General features: G+C 45.0%; 1 protein-coding gene across 7 annotated transcripts in view; it reads left to right on the top strand.

Annotated features, from left to right (window-relative positions):
- The first annotated feature begins 10,359 nt into the window (after positions 1–10,359).
- Positions 10,360–14,116, top strand: part of CDH20 (cadherin 20) — a 1,654,453-nt gene continuing 1,650,696 nt past the window's right edge. For 2 of the 7 annotated variants that reach the window (XM_069219509.1, XM_069219510.1), the window contains exon 1: positions 10,457–10,772. The gene's annotated coding sequence lies outside the window, so the exon portion shown is untranslated. Of the gene's footprint in view, positions 10,773–14,116 lie in introns of all 7 variants that reach the window. The other 5 variants (XM_069219505.1, XM_069219506.1, XM_069219513.1 and 2 more) reach the window with 5 other exon arrangements.

Here is a 14,116-nt window from a genome sequence, read left to right as displayed (position 1 = left end):
ATTGGAAAGTATCCTGCAGTTACACAAGAAAAAGAGGACAGTGTTAGACCAAAGACAAAGAAAAAGAATAAGGGCCTTGAAGAAATTGAGTCAAAGTCAGATGGAGCTAAGAGACTGCTGATTTATGATGATGACTCAGATGATGATGAATTTACAACCCAATTGTTGATGAATCGTCCTCCACCATATGAAGCACAAGAGGCAAGTCCAGGTACTAATATGAGTCTTAAGTGCACTACCTCCAGTTGTGGTAACACAGAGTCAAGTACAGGTCACAACTAATGTTTCTGCTAATACAGTAACTCACACTCATTTGATTTAGATTGTAGCACAGCCTGTACTTTATTTTACAGATCATATTGTGAGTTCCGCACCGAGTATTGCCATAGCGGTGGAACCACAGATTTAGCAGAAACCAATGATGGTTCAAGTGGAGTCTACATCTAGTTCAATGACTTCTGTGAAAGTTATTAGTCAAGCTCAAACAATGTATACTCCTGTAACAGTAACACAAACCAGTTCCTCAGTACTCACAGGTCATAGTTCTAGAGTAATTTACTTGAGAAATCAGAATGTTCCATCAACTCCAGAAGCATTAACAGTTCCTGTCACAATTTATCTAGGTGCTCCATTGTATACTCAGGGAAATAATGAGAGCAATATACAGAATCTTTTCAATTCAAGTGCAGAAATGGAGAAACTCAATGCTACTGTGGGAGTCATGACTCCAATGAATCAGACTTTTGACAAAACAGGTCTACTCATAGACTTAAATTATTCTAGGGTTTCACAAAGTTTTGAGTCTCCAAATGTAAGCCCAATACTAAAATCAAATGTGAATTAAATTTTGATGACACTTGAGAGAGTAATGGGTCTGCCATTTAACACTCCAGAATGTGTGCCTAGTGTAAATAATAATGTTTCTTTACAAGGCTTGACAGGTCAGCAGTTAACAGATTGATTGGAAAACAGTTACTGAAGAGGAAAGAACACTGAACCGCGCAAAATTAGAATGAAAAGAAATGATTGAGGTAATGTTAGACTTGACAGCCTTCGGGTGGTCACTTTGAACTTTTTGCCTGACTCCCTCCACTTTTTGACACTTTTTCTGCTGGTTTTAGGACTCTGCGTACTTTATCACTGCTAACCAGTGCTAAAGTGCATATGCTCTCTCCCTTAAAACATGGTGACATTGGCTCATACCCAATTGGCTTATTGAATGTACTTATAAGTCCCTAGTAAAGTGCACTACATGTGCCCAGGGCCTGTAGATTAAATGCTACTAGTGGGCCTGCTGCACTGATTGTGCCACCCACATAAGTAGCCCCTTAACCATGTCTCAGGCCTGCCATTGCAAGGCATGTGTGTGCAGTTTCACTGCCAATTCGACTTGGCATTTAAAAGTACTTGCCAAGCCTTAAACTCCCCTTTTTCTACCTATAAGTCACCCCTAAGGTATAACCCTAGGTAACCCATAGGACAGGATGCTATGAAGATAAAAGGCAGGACATATACATGTGTAGTTTATATGTCCTACTAGTGTAAAACTCCTAAATTAGTTTTTCACTGCTTTGAGGCCTGCTCCTTTCATAGGCTAACATTAGGGCTACCCTCATATACTGTTTGAGTGGTAGATTCTGATCTGAACGGAGTAAGATGGTCATATTTAGTATGGCCAGAATGGTAATACAAAATCCTGCTGACTGATAAAATTGGATTTAATATTACTATTTTAGAAATGTCACTTTTAGAAAATGAGTATTTCTCAGCACTTATATTCTTTTTTGCCTTACAAGCCATGTCTGGCTGGGTTAGTTGACAGCTCCTTGTGCATTTCACTCAGACAACTCCAAACACAGGATTCTTAGTTACACCTGCACACATCTGCATACTGAATGGGTTTTCCTGGGCTGGGAGGGTGGAGGGCCTGACACATATGTCAAAGGACAGTGGCCTGCCCTCGCACAATGGACTTCCAAACCCCCTACTGGGACCCTGGCAGAGAGGATGGAACTGAAAGGGGACCTTGCGCACTTCTAAGCCACTCTTTGAAGTCTCCCCCACTTCAAAGACACATTTGGGTATTTCAACCGTGTCTCTGACCCTACCATCTCAGACACTACTCAACAAGATACCTACTGGGAATGGAACTCTGAACTAGAACCTGCAACCTGCTAAGAGAAGCTGCCTGGCTGTGCAAAGGACTCACCTGACTGCTTTGCTGTAAAGGACTGCCGCCTTGCTGTTGCCATGCTGCCTTTCTGCCCTCTGGTTCTGCTGAGAAGTGCTCTCCAAGGGCTTCGATGAGCTTGCCTTCTGTTTCCTGAAGTCTCAGAGCCAAAAAGACTTAATCTCTGCAAAGAACTCCTTGTGTGGAGAAAATCGATGCACAGCCTGCCAGAATCAAGGCACAGTCTGCCCAGCGGTGAGAAAATCACTGCATCACCGGAACGATGCAGCCCAACTCTCCAAGTGGAAATCGATGCAGCGCCAGCATTGCGACCAGAACTTCGATGCACGGCCCACCAGATCGACGCATCGCCGAGCCAGAATGACGCCGCCCAACTTCCTGCTAGAGGAATTGACACAGCACCTGCCGTGTGACAGAAATTTACCTGCATTGCCCACCGGATTGATGCAGCTCCTCTGACATTATCCTGCACATCAAGGGGCATATTTATACTCTGTTTGCGCCGGATTTGCGTAGTTTTTTTACGCAAATCCGACGCAAAACTAACTCCATATTTATACTTTGGCGTTAGACCCGTCTAGCGCCAAAGATCTTGGAGTTTGCGTCATTTTTTAGCGTGGACACCTTCCTTGCGTTAATGATATGCAAGGAAGGCGTTCCCGTCTAAAAAATGACTCCGAGGCATGTGCGCCGTATTTACACTACTGGGCAAAAATGACGCCCGGGAGTGGGCGGGTCAAAAAAAATGACGTCCAGCCGCTTTAGCGTCATTTTTTAACGCCTGGTCAGGGCAGGCGTTAAGGGACCTGTGGGCTCGGAAGGAGCCCAGAGGTGCCCTCCCATGCCCCCAGGGACACCCGCTGCCACTCTTGCCCACCCCAGGAGGACGCCCAAGGATGGAGGGACCCATCCCAGGGAACTTAAGGTAAGTTCAGGTAAGTATTTTTTTTTTTTTTTTTGTGGCATAGGGGGGCCTGATTTGTGCCCCCCTACATGCCACTATGCCCAATGACCATGCCCAGGGGACATAAGTCCCCTGGGCATGGCCATTGGGCAAGGGGGCATGACTCCTGTCTTTGCTAAGACAGGAGTCATTTAAATGGGGGTTGGGAGTCAAAAAAAATGGCACAAATCGGGTTGAGGCGAAACTTTTGCCTCAGCCTGACTTGCCCCATTTTTTGACACCCAAGCTCCATTTTCCCCTACGCCGGCGCTGCCTGGTGTAAGTCATTTTTCTTTACGCACACCAGGCAGCTCCGCCGGCTAACATCATTCCATAAATAAGGCGCCCGCATGGCCCTTTGGAATGGCGTTAGCCGGCGTTACATTTTTTGACGCACAACTGCGTTGGCGCAGTTGTGCGCCAAAAAGTATAAATACGGCCCCAAGGATTTCCCCGCAACATCCCCGGAGCATCCAAATACCCTGCAACCCAAAGAGGAACCAAGTCTATGTGCCGGAAATTGTTGCAAAGCCTTTGCTGCGTGGAAAAGCATCAACACATCGTCTGTGTGAACCCCAGAGAAACTGACGCATACCTCCTCGTTTTTTCCCACATCTCCTCCTCGGCTGTCCCGTGTGCATAATTTAAACACAAAGCAGGTACTTTGTGCTCACAAGAGACCAGAGACCATTGTTGTATTTAAGAACTTAGGGCCAGATGTATCATACAACCGATTTGCGATTCTCAAATAGCGATTTTTAAGAAATCGCTATTTCAGAAATGCAAAAAGGTGTGTATGATTTTTGCGATTCGGTAATAGCGATTTCTTAAAAATCGCAAATGCTATTACCGAATCGCAAATAGAGAATCTGTCCCCATTCGCACCTATGGGCCTGTTGGCCCATTTCTGCGAATTTTTTGCATTTCCAAAATTGCGATTTCTTAACCAGAAATCGCAATTTTGAAAATATAAAACCCCAGGGTGCTGGGGGCCTAAGGCCGCCTCTGCTGCACCCCAAAAAAATTTGGGGGGACATGTAAGGTGCACACATGCCAGAAGGGCATGTGTGCTTTACATGTACAATTTAAAAATGCATTTTAAATGCATTTTTAAATTTTGCACATGGTTACCACCAAGTTCAACTAGGTGGTAATTAGCGATTCCTAAATGCCAAAATCGCATTTAGGAATTGCTTCATACATGTGCTAAGGAATCGCAAATAAGGAATCCTTATTTACGATTTCTAATTTAGAGAGTCGCAATTTGCGACTCTCTAAACAGGGTCGCAATTTTAAGGAATGGCTATTTTAGCGATTCCTTAAAATTGCGTTTAGAATGTATTTCATACATTCTGAAATGGCATTTTGCATTCGCAAACGGGCATTCACACCGTTTTGCGAATGCAAAATGCTTTCATACATCTGGCCCCTAAAGACTCTATTTATCATTACAAAAGTAATATCTCAACTTGTATTTAGCAAATCTTAATTGTTTTGACCTTAATCTACTTAGATACATATTCTATATTTTCTAAACCTGTGTGGTGTATTTTTGTGGTGTTATACTGTGTTATTTCATGATTTATTGCACAAATACTTTACATTTTGCCTTCTAAGTTTACCCTGATTGATAAGTGCCAAGCTACCTGAGGGTGGGCACAGGATAATTTGGATTGTGTGTGACTTACCCTGACTAGAGAGAGGGTCCTTGCTTGGACAGGGGGTAACCTGACTGCCAACCAAAGACCCCATTTCTAACAGGTAACCATTGAATTAACTAGAATGGATTAATATGTAAATACATCACAAACAGAGCAGGACTGCACATCAAACATTATCAGAACTTGCAGAAAAATATGTAGTAGATATTGAGAAAACTAAACCATTGAAAATGAGTTACAGATTAGAATTTGATTCAAAAGACATTGAGATCACCTGGAATGAAAATTAACATTACAGAGTTAATTAAGAATATTCAAAAATGGGGAGCATTAGATAAAAGGGAAGGCATATGTGTAAAGAAAAAAGATTAGAAGAAAAGAGAGTCTGCAAATTTAAACTCTACTGATACGCAGCAGACTGATAATTCAGTAAACATATTTCAATGAGAGAAATTCTTGGAGGGAATAATGTTCATGTCCCTTGGAGCAGGAGAGCTATTTTGTCGTTCACAAATGATTACCCGAGATTGAGAGAGAAACCAGTGGAATGGTACCAGCAGACATATAAGTGTGTGAAACTTGCAAACTGCCTGTGGGAGAATTTAAATACCTTGTTAAAAATAGTTGTCCCAACTGATTTATGCGTTGAGTGCTAAAGAAGTGTTGATTGGCCCACAAGAGAATCTGCATGAGATCCAGTTACAGGTGCACAATCTCCTGAAGTAATGAGAAGCTATTACAAAGTTTTTGAATTTCTGAAAATGAGAAATTCCCCCAAATACTTTGATTGTCAGAGAATTGATAGGACTGCTCAGGAAGCAAAGGGGTGAATACATGCATATTATGAAAGGTTGTTGCAAGCATTCAAGCATTACAATGCCCAAAGACATGATTCATTTTGTGTTCAGGTTTGTTGACGGCTTGAGACCTGACATTAGCCACGTGATTAAGAGTCATTGATTCGCTGGCAACCAAAACCGGTTGATGAAGTATTTGCAGTTTGCTAAATATTACAGTGATGAGATTGAAATGAAGCAGAAGAGATTGCAACAAAAGGCAATGGTGATGCACATAAGAGCAGCACAATCAGGGATGCAGGAAATTCCACAACAACAGGGAAACATGCCTATGGTTCAGAGTCAGGGATTGGCGAGAGGCAGAGGATGCGGTGGTTTTGGAATTGGAAACGGAAATCATGTAGGTGTTGATCTAAATACTAATGTTAATTCAGGTGACATCGAGGCAATGAAGAAAATGTTACCTTGTCACGTCTGCGGGGGTCTAGGGCATTGCAAACAGGAGTGTCCAGTGATGGTACAGGAGCGTGTTGCACAGATGAATTAACATAATCAATTTCCAAATTTGAGAGAACCAAGAATTTGGAATCCTAATGTAATTGTTCACAGTATAAATAATCAGATGGAAATTCAACAAAAATGCAAATTCACCAACAGCAGGAACAGATGCCACGTTTTCAAGTGCCACAACAGCAAACAAAACAGCAGATGCAAATTATGCCACAGCAGCAAATGCAAATACCTCAAGCTCCAATGGCACAGCAGCAGATAGTGGTTCCTCAACAGAACATGGGTCAAAAATTAAGTCAAAACAGTCAACCATGCATACAGCAATACCCCTATACAGTTCGGTTGAATTGAGTGATGAAATTGTGAATGAGAGTTCGGATGAAGAAGAATGTGTGCTAGCAGCTTCGTCAGAGGTGGATCAGAGTGATCCTCATGTAAATGGCACCATAATGGATCATAATGTTTCATTCTTGGTTGGCACAGGAGCTACACGCTGTACTGTCAGAACTGCAGAAGTTCCTAGTGTGCCACTTTCTGGAAAAGCAGTACAAGTTGTAGGAGTTGCAAATCAGCACCTGACAAATCCAATTACTGATCAGATTCCTGCTAGAATTGGTAATTTTGAAGGCATGCACAGATTTGTAGTCTGTGACTCAAGTCCAGTATGCATTAGGAAGAGATTTGTTGTGCAAAACAACCACCAATTATGGGTTTGCGAAACCTAAGTAGAAAATTCAGAATAGTTCAGGATTTGAGAAAAAGTAATGAAATTGTGGTCAAATGTTGTCCAGTGGTACCCAATCCAGCAGAGATTCTGTTTCAAATTCCATGTGACACAGAATGGTTCATAGTGGTGGACTTGCCACAAGCATTTTTCTTGGTGCCTCTACATGCGGATAGCCAGTATCTTTTCTGTTTTAAATTCTGCAATTGTGTGTATTCCGGTGTATATTCCCACAAGGCTTTTCAGAATCCCCATCCATTTTTAATCAAGTGTTGAAAAAGAATTTGGAATCATTGGAAATGGCTTTCCAATCAACATTTGTTCAGTACGTTGATGGCTTACTAGTTGCTTCAAAGACACAGGAAGCATGCAGGCAAGATACCATTGCCTTTTTTAATCATTTGGGTGAAAATGGACATTAAGGGCCAGATGTAGGAAGCCTTTTGTGCCTCGCAAACGGTGAAAAACGCAGTTTGCGAGGCGCAAAAGGCCTTCCGCGATGCAGAGTCACATTTTGCGAGTCGGTACCGACTCGCTAAATGTGATTCCGACTCGCAAATAGGAAGGGGTGTTCCCTTCCTATTTGCGACCGCATCGCGATGTAGAGTTGCTTTGTGACCGCGAAAGCGGTCGCAAACCAACTCGCAGTTACCATCCACTTGAAGTGGATGGTAACTCATTCGCAAAAGGGAAGGGGTCCCCATGGGACCCCTTTCCCTTTGTGAATGCCACCAAAAAGTTTTTTTCACAGCAGGCAGTGGTCCTATGGACCACTGCCTACTCTGAAAAAAACGAAACTAAATGGTTTCGGTATTTTTTCTTTTTGCAGCTCGTTTTCCTTTGAGGAAAACAGGGTGCAAAAAGAAAAAGAAAAAAAAGCTTTATTTAAAAGCAGTCACAGACATGGTGGTCTGCTGTCTCCAGCAGGCCACCATCCCTGTGAGTTCCTAGACTCGCTATGGGGTCGCAAACTGCGACCCACCTCATAAATATTCATGAGGTGGGTCATTGCGACCCCATAGCGAGTCGCAGAAGGTGTCTGAGACACCTTTCTGCATCTCGGATTGCGAGTTGCAATTTGCGAGTCGCTATGACTCGCAAATTGAAAGTCGCAATTGTTAACCTACCTACATCTGGCCCTAAGGGCCTTATGACGAGTCTGGTGGTCACTAGCCAGCCAGACTTGTGGATGATGGTTGGACCACCGCCAGTGCAGCAATCCAACCTCCACATTACAACCCTGGCATTTGGGCCGCCAGAAAACCTCCCGCTCCACCAGGATCAGAGATACCAGGGGTCTGGAGGTTTGTGGCAGTTCTAATCCGCCAGGGCAGTGCTGCAAGCAGCGCTGGCCTTGGGATTATGACCTCATTCTCTGCCAGCCTTTTCATGGTGGCAGTACTGCCATGAAAAGACTGGTGGAGAACAGGTGCAGGGAGCCACAGGGGGACCCCTTCACTGCCCATGCACTTGGCATGGGCTGTGCACCCCCCCACCCCGGCCAGCACCATTGGAATGTTCACTGTCTGGTGCACCCTGCACACTGCAGCATTGCCACAGGCTTGATTATGAACTGGAGACTATGCTGTAGCTGGTTGCCCGCTAGGCCAGCGGGTTTAGAAACTCAGGTTTCTGCCCGCTGACCTAGTGGGAAACTCTTTATGAGGCCAGCGGGAGGTAGCCTGTGTGGCAGCAACTCCATATCGGAAGTTTGGTGTGTGGTAAAAACCGTCTGCCAAACCCGTAATGACCCCCAAAAATTACAGTACTGGCTAAAAGAACTGAAATACTGGGACATCAAGTAGAGAGAAAGGTGCAAGGAAGGTGCCCAGAGAAAGGGTTACAGCTATTTTACCCAGCTATTGTGCGCAGCCTTGATTACACTCAATGTTCTGTACCTCCAGCACACACAAAGGAACATAACAAAAGGCCTACCCTGCCTTTTGTTATGAGACAGTTAAGAGCCTTGACAGGGGAAGGGATGAACATTCCAGAATCAGATGTGGGGGTAGGACAGAGAGTCCCCCTCCCACACTCACACAAAGGCTGGTACCAGGTACAAATATTGGACCCCTAGAACCACTCTTCATATCACTCCTGGACCTATGGAAGAGTCAGAAGAAGGGCTGCCTGCGGCTGTACTGACAGGATGAATTCACCCCTGGCCTCCTGCTAGAAGGGCTACCTGTTGCCCTGCTGCCTGATAAAGAAATGCTGCACTTACTTCCTTGAGTCCAGGTCCACCAGAGTGTCTACAAGGGCTAGTTGACTAGCCTTCTGTGTGAGCTAAAGGGAGACACCAAGGCCCGTATTTATACTTTTTTTAGCGCCGCATTTGCGCCGCTTTTTGACGCAAAACGGCGCAAACCTACAAAATACAATGGCATTTTGCAAGCTTGCGCTGTTTTTGCGTCAAAAAACGACTCAAATGCGGCGCAAAAAAAGTATAAATACGGGCCCAAGTTTCCAGAGACCATCTTTCACCTGCAACCATGAAGGTAGAGAATGACAGTCCAAATCATGATAATTTACCTTCTAGACAAAAATTCAGCAGTTTTGGGTAGTAAAATATAGCCACACATATTGTGGGCTGTCAATCACACCTGGCATTTAAAGATGACTAGGCATACAAGCTGTGCTATGTATGCCACGCTGTCGACTTTAGCCATGATAGGACAATACAATATGTCAAGACCTACCGTACCTAATCCAAATCTTCGCACAAGCATCATACAACAGTCACACATAATCGCTCCGGACAGTCAGGGTGCCCTAATGCTATTCTGCACGTAGATGTGCACCATAGAAGCGAAAATAGCATATTACATTTGACGTGTTATACAGAATAGTCAACCCAATATGTACTGATCAATCGCAGTGAAAATGTACGAGAGTGATTCTAGGATCTCGTGAAACAGACGTCCTTCAAAAAGCGCGCCAAACCTCTGAAATCTCAAAGTAGCTGTTCAGAGCCTTTCACACAATGTTAGATTCTCTATATAGTAACCTCGGAGCTGTGATCATTTCTTGGCTGTTGTACAAGAACTGTGGATAAAATTGCTGTACTCACTCTAAGAAAAAAAATGGTTATGCATTCAGAAAGCAGACATTTGCGAACAGAATGTGATATACCTAATATTTACATTTCCCTAAGACGAACCTGTGGCTCATTTACTGAAACAAATTAATTGCTCTCGCGCCGTGCTGTCTCTGGAAAATTGAAAGCCCGTTTCTCCTGGTTTATTATACCCTGCTGCTCATTTGCAGCCTTGCAAAAAACATAAACAAAGGTGGTGTTTGTGTCTGCTCCCCGGAGATAATCGTCGAAATAAAGGGAAACACGCATAAGGTAGAGAAGCACAGCTGCCTCACTCGCTGCCAGAGAGACAGGGGCGAATGGCACTGGCATCTCTAGGGAATGCACCGAGGTGCCCAGGCAGATCTGCAAGGGCTGGCGCGCAGGGTGCCAACTGGGCAACTAATCCTCACAGCTGGTTCTGTTCCAGGCAAAACCCCCCTCACTGAAGGGAGACGAGCGAGTACTTGGCACCAAACGACTAATTCGATTTTCTCCCGCACTATTAGCTCCTGAGGGAATATTCATGAGCAGTGGGCTTGGGCGAGTGGCACACAGCCTGCAGCCACTCGGGAGAAGGAGGGGCACTCTCAGCTGTCGCAGCAGTCACCTGGTACTTCTTGGCACAGAGGGGGCGAAGGAAGGAGGGACCTCCTCAAAAGAAAAGCTCTGAGGCACTAGGAGAAGAGAAGAACAGTGTAGGTGTCTGCTCCCAGCTGCTACAGGAGTCCTTGTCTGCCACCCACATTCTGTGAAAAGACCGGACAGGGAGGGTGGCTCTGAAAGGAGTGTGTCGAACGCTCATTTGGTGGCTGGAAAGTAGTCACAGTCCTGGTGGTACAGGACATTTGGGAGAGGAGGGGCTAACAGGTAAGAAACTAAGGGTTTGATGTTTTGACCCCTAATCTCGTTATCCTCCATCTGCTGCATGAAGAGCACGGGCAGCAGATGTGTTTCCTCCTGTTTCGCCAGTTTACTATTCATTTTGCTGGTGTGCGGTTTGTTTTTGCATTTTGCATGTTTCTTTCTCATATGTCTTACAGGTGTTAGCAGTTTCTACGTCCTGCGGTTGGGCAGAGCTCTGAGGAGGAAAGGGCGTGGACAGTTAGGTGTTTTTTGGGTTAAATAGAAAAGTTTAAATAAATTAAATGACGCTGTCGCTCTAAGCGCTCGGATCGATCGCCTACTTAACTTTTCTGCTGCATGTCATCGCCTTGAAGCCATTCATTTCGGAGACTCTGTTGACTATGAGTTTGCTGATGGTACTGAAGCTTCGGCGAGGCTGTTGCTGTTCAGATTCGCGGTACCCGGGATAGCTATAGCTCTTTACAGCTTGGTTTATCAAAAATGCCGACCCGATGAACGCATCGTTTTCGTAACTTATCTGTTGCACGATGCGCTTTACTTTGTGGGCGTCAAATAAATTCGAAAAACTTACGTTAAAGTTTTCACCACAGCTGCCGCCTTCACATCGCAAGGCTGGCGTTATGTACCTCCACCTGAGACCCCTCATAGCAGCTGCCAAGGGAGAGAGAACGGACATCACCGTCATCCACATGCTGCTACGAAATTCTCCAGCGTAAACTACTCATGCAGCCAACGGGGTCTTAGATGATTGCACACTGGGGCGTCGGGGTAGTTTGTATAGTCTCTTATGAATGAATGTGTGCATCTATGTACCAAACTAGGACAGCCGTGTTTTATCAACAATGTTTTCAAGTTTGTACAGTGTGGCTTTTTGAGTACTACTGTCTATTGACCTGAATTCAGGGATTGTGCTGGCATTTCATTATAAAAGTCTTAAATAACATAAAGTGACTGACGTGGCTGCTAGCTTGTCAATTTATTTGTCGTTACCTTCGTCACGTCATGGTTAAGACGACTTATGGTAAAGTTTGACATGTTACTGTATAATATGCAGTTATGTTTCAAGGGCTCCATGTGTCCTATTGTAAGCAAGAAAAATTGCCCCCCATTCTCTGCTTTGCTGGTGGAGTGGGGCCCTCAAACCTCTGGACCCCGATGCCACTGCACCTGCTGCACTATTGATAGCTACAGCCCTGGTAATATAATGTAAGCTGTCACTTTGAATGCTATTGCATATGACATAGCATGTTGTGGTGGGGGTTGTTGTACATTGTTATTTATGGCAGGTGGGTGTAGAGTGATGTAGAATGGTATCTTAAGTTACGTTATGTGTGGCAAGGTGTAGTATGGTATGTGGAGATGCAATGTTTTTGGTTTTGGTGTGCTATGGTATTCTTTGGTGTTTGATTGATGTGACGGGAAGAGTTGTGTGTGTGCTTGTGGGCTCTATCATTCTTTGTATTTTGTATCATGGTTTGATAGTTCATGATATATTATGGTGTGTGAATATATGCTGTGGCATGTTATGCCACTTAATATGGCGCTATCTTGTATTATATATCGCTGGATATAAAGCAGGTACACCACGCACTGGCCCCGGGGGCGCAGATCCGTGCAAAGTCCGGGGGCGGGGGGGGGGGGGGGAGGGGGGGGAGATGGTAATTGTAAGATGCTCATGGGTGTAAAATAAGTCCCTCAGGAAAAACTGTTATTGTTGGGACATATTTGCCAACGTGGATGTGGCTGCTCTTAGAATGGCGCCTTTCATCCTCGGTGCCCCTCCCTCTCACTCCTCTCCCCCACACATAATGCCCACTGTGGAAGGGGGAGAGGGTGGCAAAGGCCCATAATTGGCACCCAGCTTCGAAGCCAAGGCAGCTGATTCCCAGCCCCCTCTCCCAGCCCGGAGCCAGCCAGGGCAGCCCCTGCCAGCGCGGGCTCAGTGCCCCGAAGAAAGATGCCATTGTGGGAGCTTGTGACTGGAATAATGAGCGCCCTAATTGTTGGCGGTGCCCCCGCATGAGAGGACTCAGAGGCGAGGAACGAGAAACGGGGGAAACACGCAGCATTCACCATCTATTTCTGATGAATGTCGCCCCCGCTCTGATGCCGGGCTATCCCTCACAAAAAGTAATGAAAGGGCTCCTTTGTGGAGCCCCCTCCCCTCAACACACCCTCCACATTAAGCTTCCCTCCCAGGAAATGCAGGTGAGGTGCTGTGGGAATTGTGCCCCTGCTATTCCCCCAGTCAGAGCAGAAGCAGCGTGGGGCATCTTGGCTTTACTTTAGGCTCCTCCGTTCCCAGTTTTTATATTGTTTAATTGCCACATCGTGATATCAGACAAACGTATTTCGGGGGAATAGAAGACACGCGTCTGGCATTTCTCTCAGTTCTGATGTCTGAAGTGGGAAGCTGTCTTGCTTTCCAGACGAGTATTGTAAACACCGTACTTTGTGCGTGCAAGATTGGCAGGGGCCACGTTTGCCTGGCAGTTCTTCTAAAGTAGTCATTTGCAGCTTGCAAGGAATGCAAAGACTGACGATCTAAGATTGTTAAATTCCCCCAAGACGTTTCTGCTGCCTTTTGGAAAGAGCTGTTAAAGCGATGCTTGTTGGAGACCACTGTTGGTTTCAAGTTTTGTTAAGCCACTGATGGATACACAGAGTCCGAAAGGGACAGGAGTATGGCCAAGGCAGCAAAATTAAAGTGTCCCCTATTATCGAATGAGCTAGTTAAATAAGGAGCCAGATTTGCAAATCAGGGCTATTTAGAACTTATAAAGACGTGTAATGGGTGCCTTGCAATATATGGGAGATTGCATGCATTTGTGCTTGCTGGAGGCAATGCTTGTGGTAATATTCAAGAAATCAAAAGTAAAAACCAGCCCACAAACAGGCCCATAAACAGCTAAAAGAACACCCCCCACACACACTGAGTTGTTAGAACAGCCCTTCTAGCACTGCAGATTGTTCTACGGGCCTGTCTGACCCCGAAAAATATACAACTATGCTTGGGTCGAGTCCCAAACCGAGCATTTGAAAACATGCACGTGGCTTAAGGAATATGCTGCGTTGGCTTTAATTTTGCAAGGGGTCCTATTCACAAATATCTTCCGGGATATGTAAAGTAGTACTCCTGCAGTCCTTTTTTAAATACTCATACATTGCTTTGTGAATTAGACCCAGAACATCCGAAATGAGGACAAGAAAGGGCTAATCAGTGATTATTAATCTACAGTTAGTACAAAAACAGACTGTTTGTATGATGGATCCCCTGTGTGACTCTTGGAAGGATTAATAAAGTGCACACCTCCTCCCACAATGGGACAAAGGAGGGAAGAGTGGTG

This window comes from Pleurodeles waltl, chromosome 2_2, assembly GCF_031143425.1.
Source record: "Pleurodeles waltl isolate 20211129_DDA chromosome 2_2, aPleWal1.hap1.20221129, whole genome shotgun sequence".
Taxonomy (NCBI): domain Eukaryota; kingdom Metazoa; phylum Chordata; class Amphibia; order Caudata; family Salamandridae; genus Pleurodeles; species Pleurodeles waltl.
Note: the sequence above shows the minus strand (reverse complement) of the source record. Positions and strands in the feature narration are given on the sequence as shown.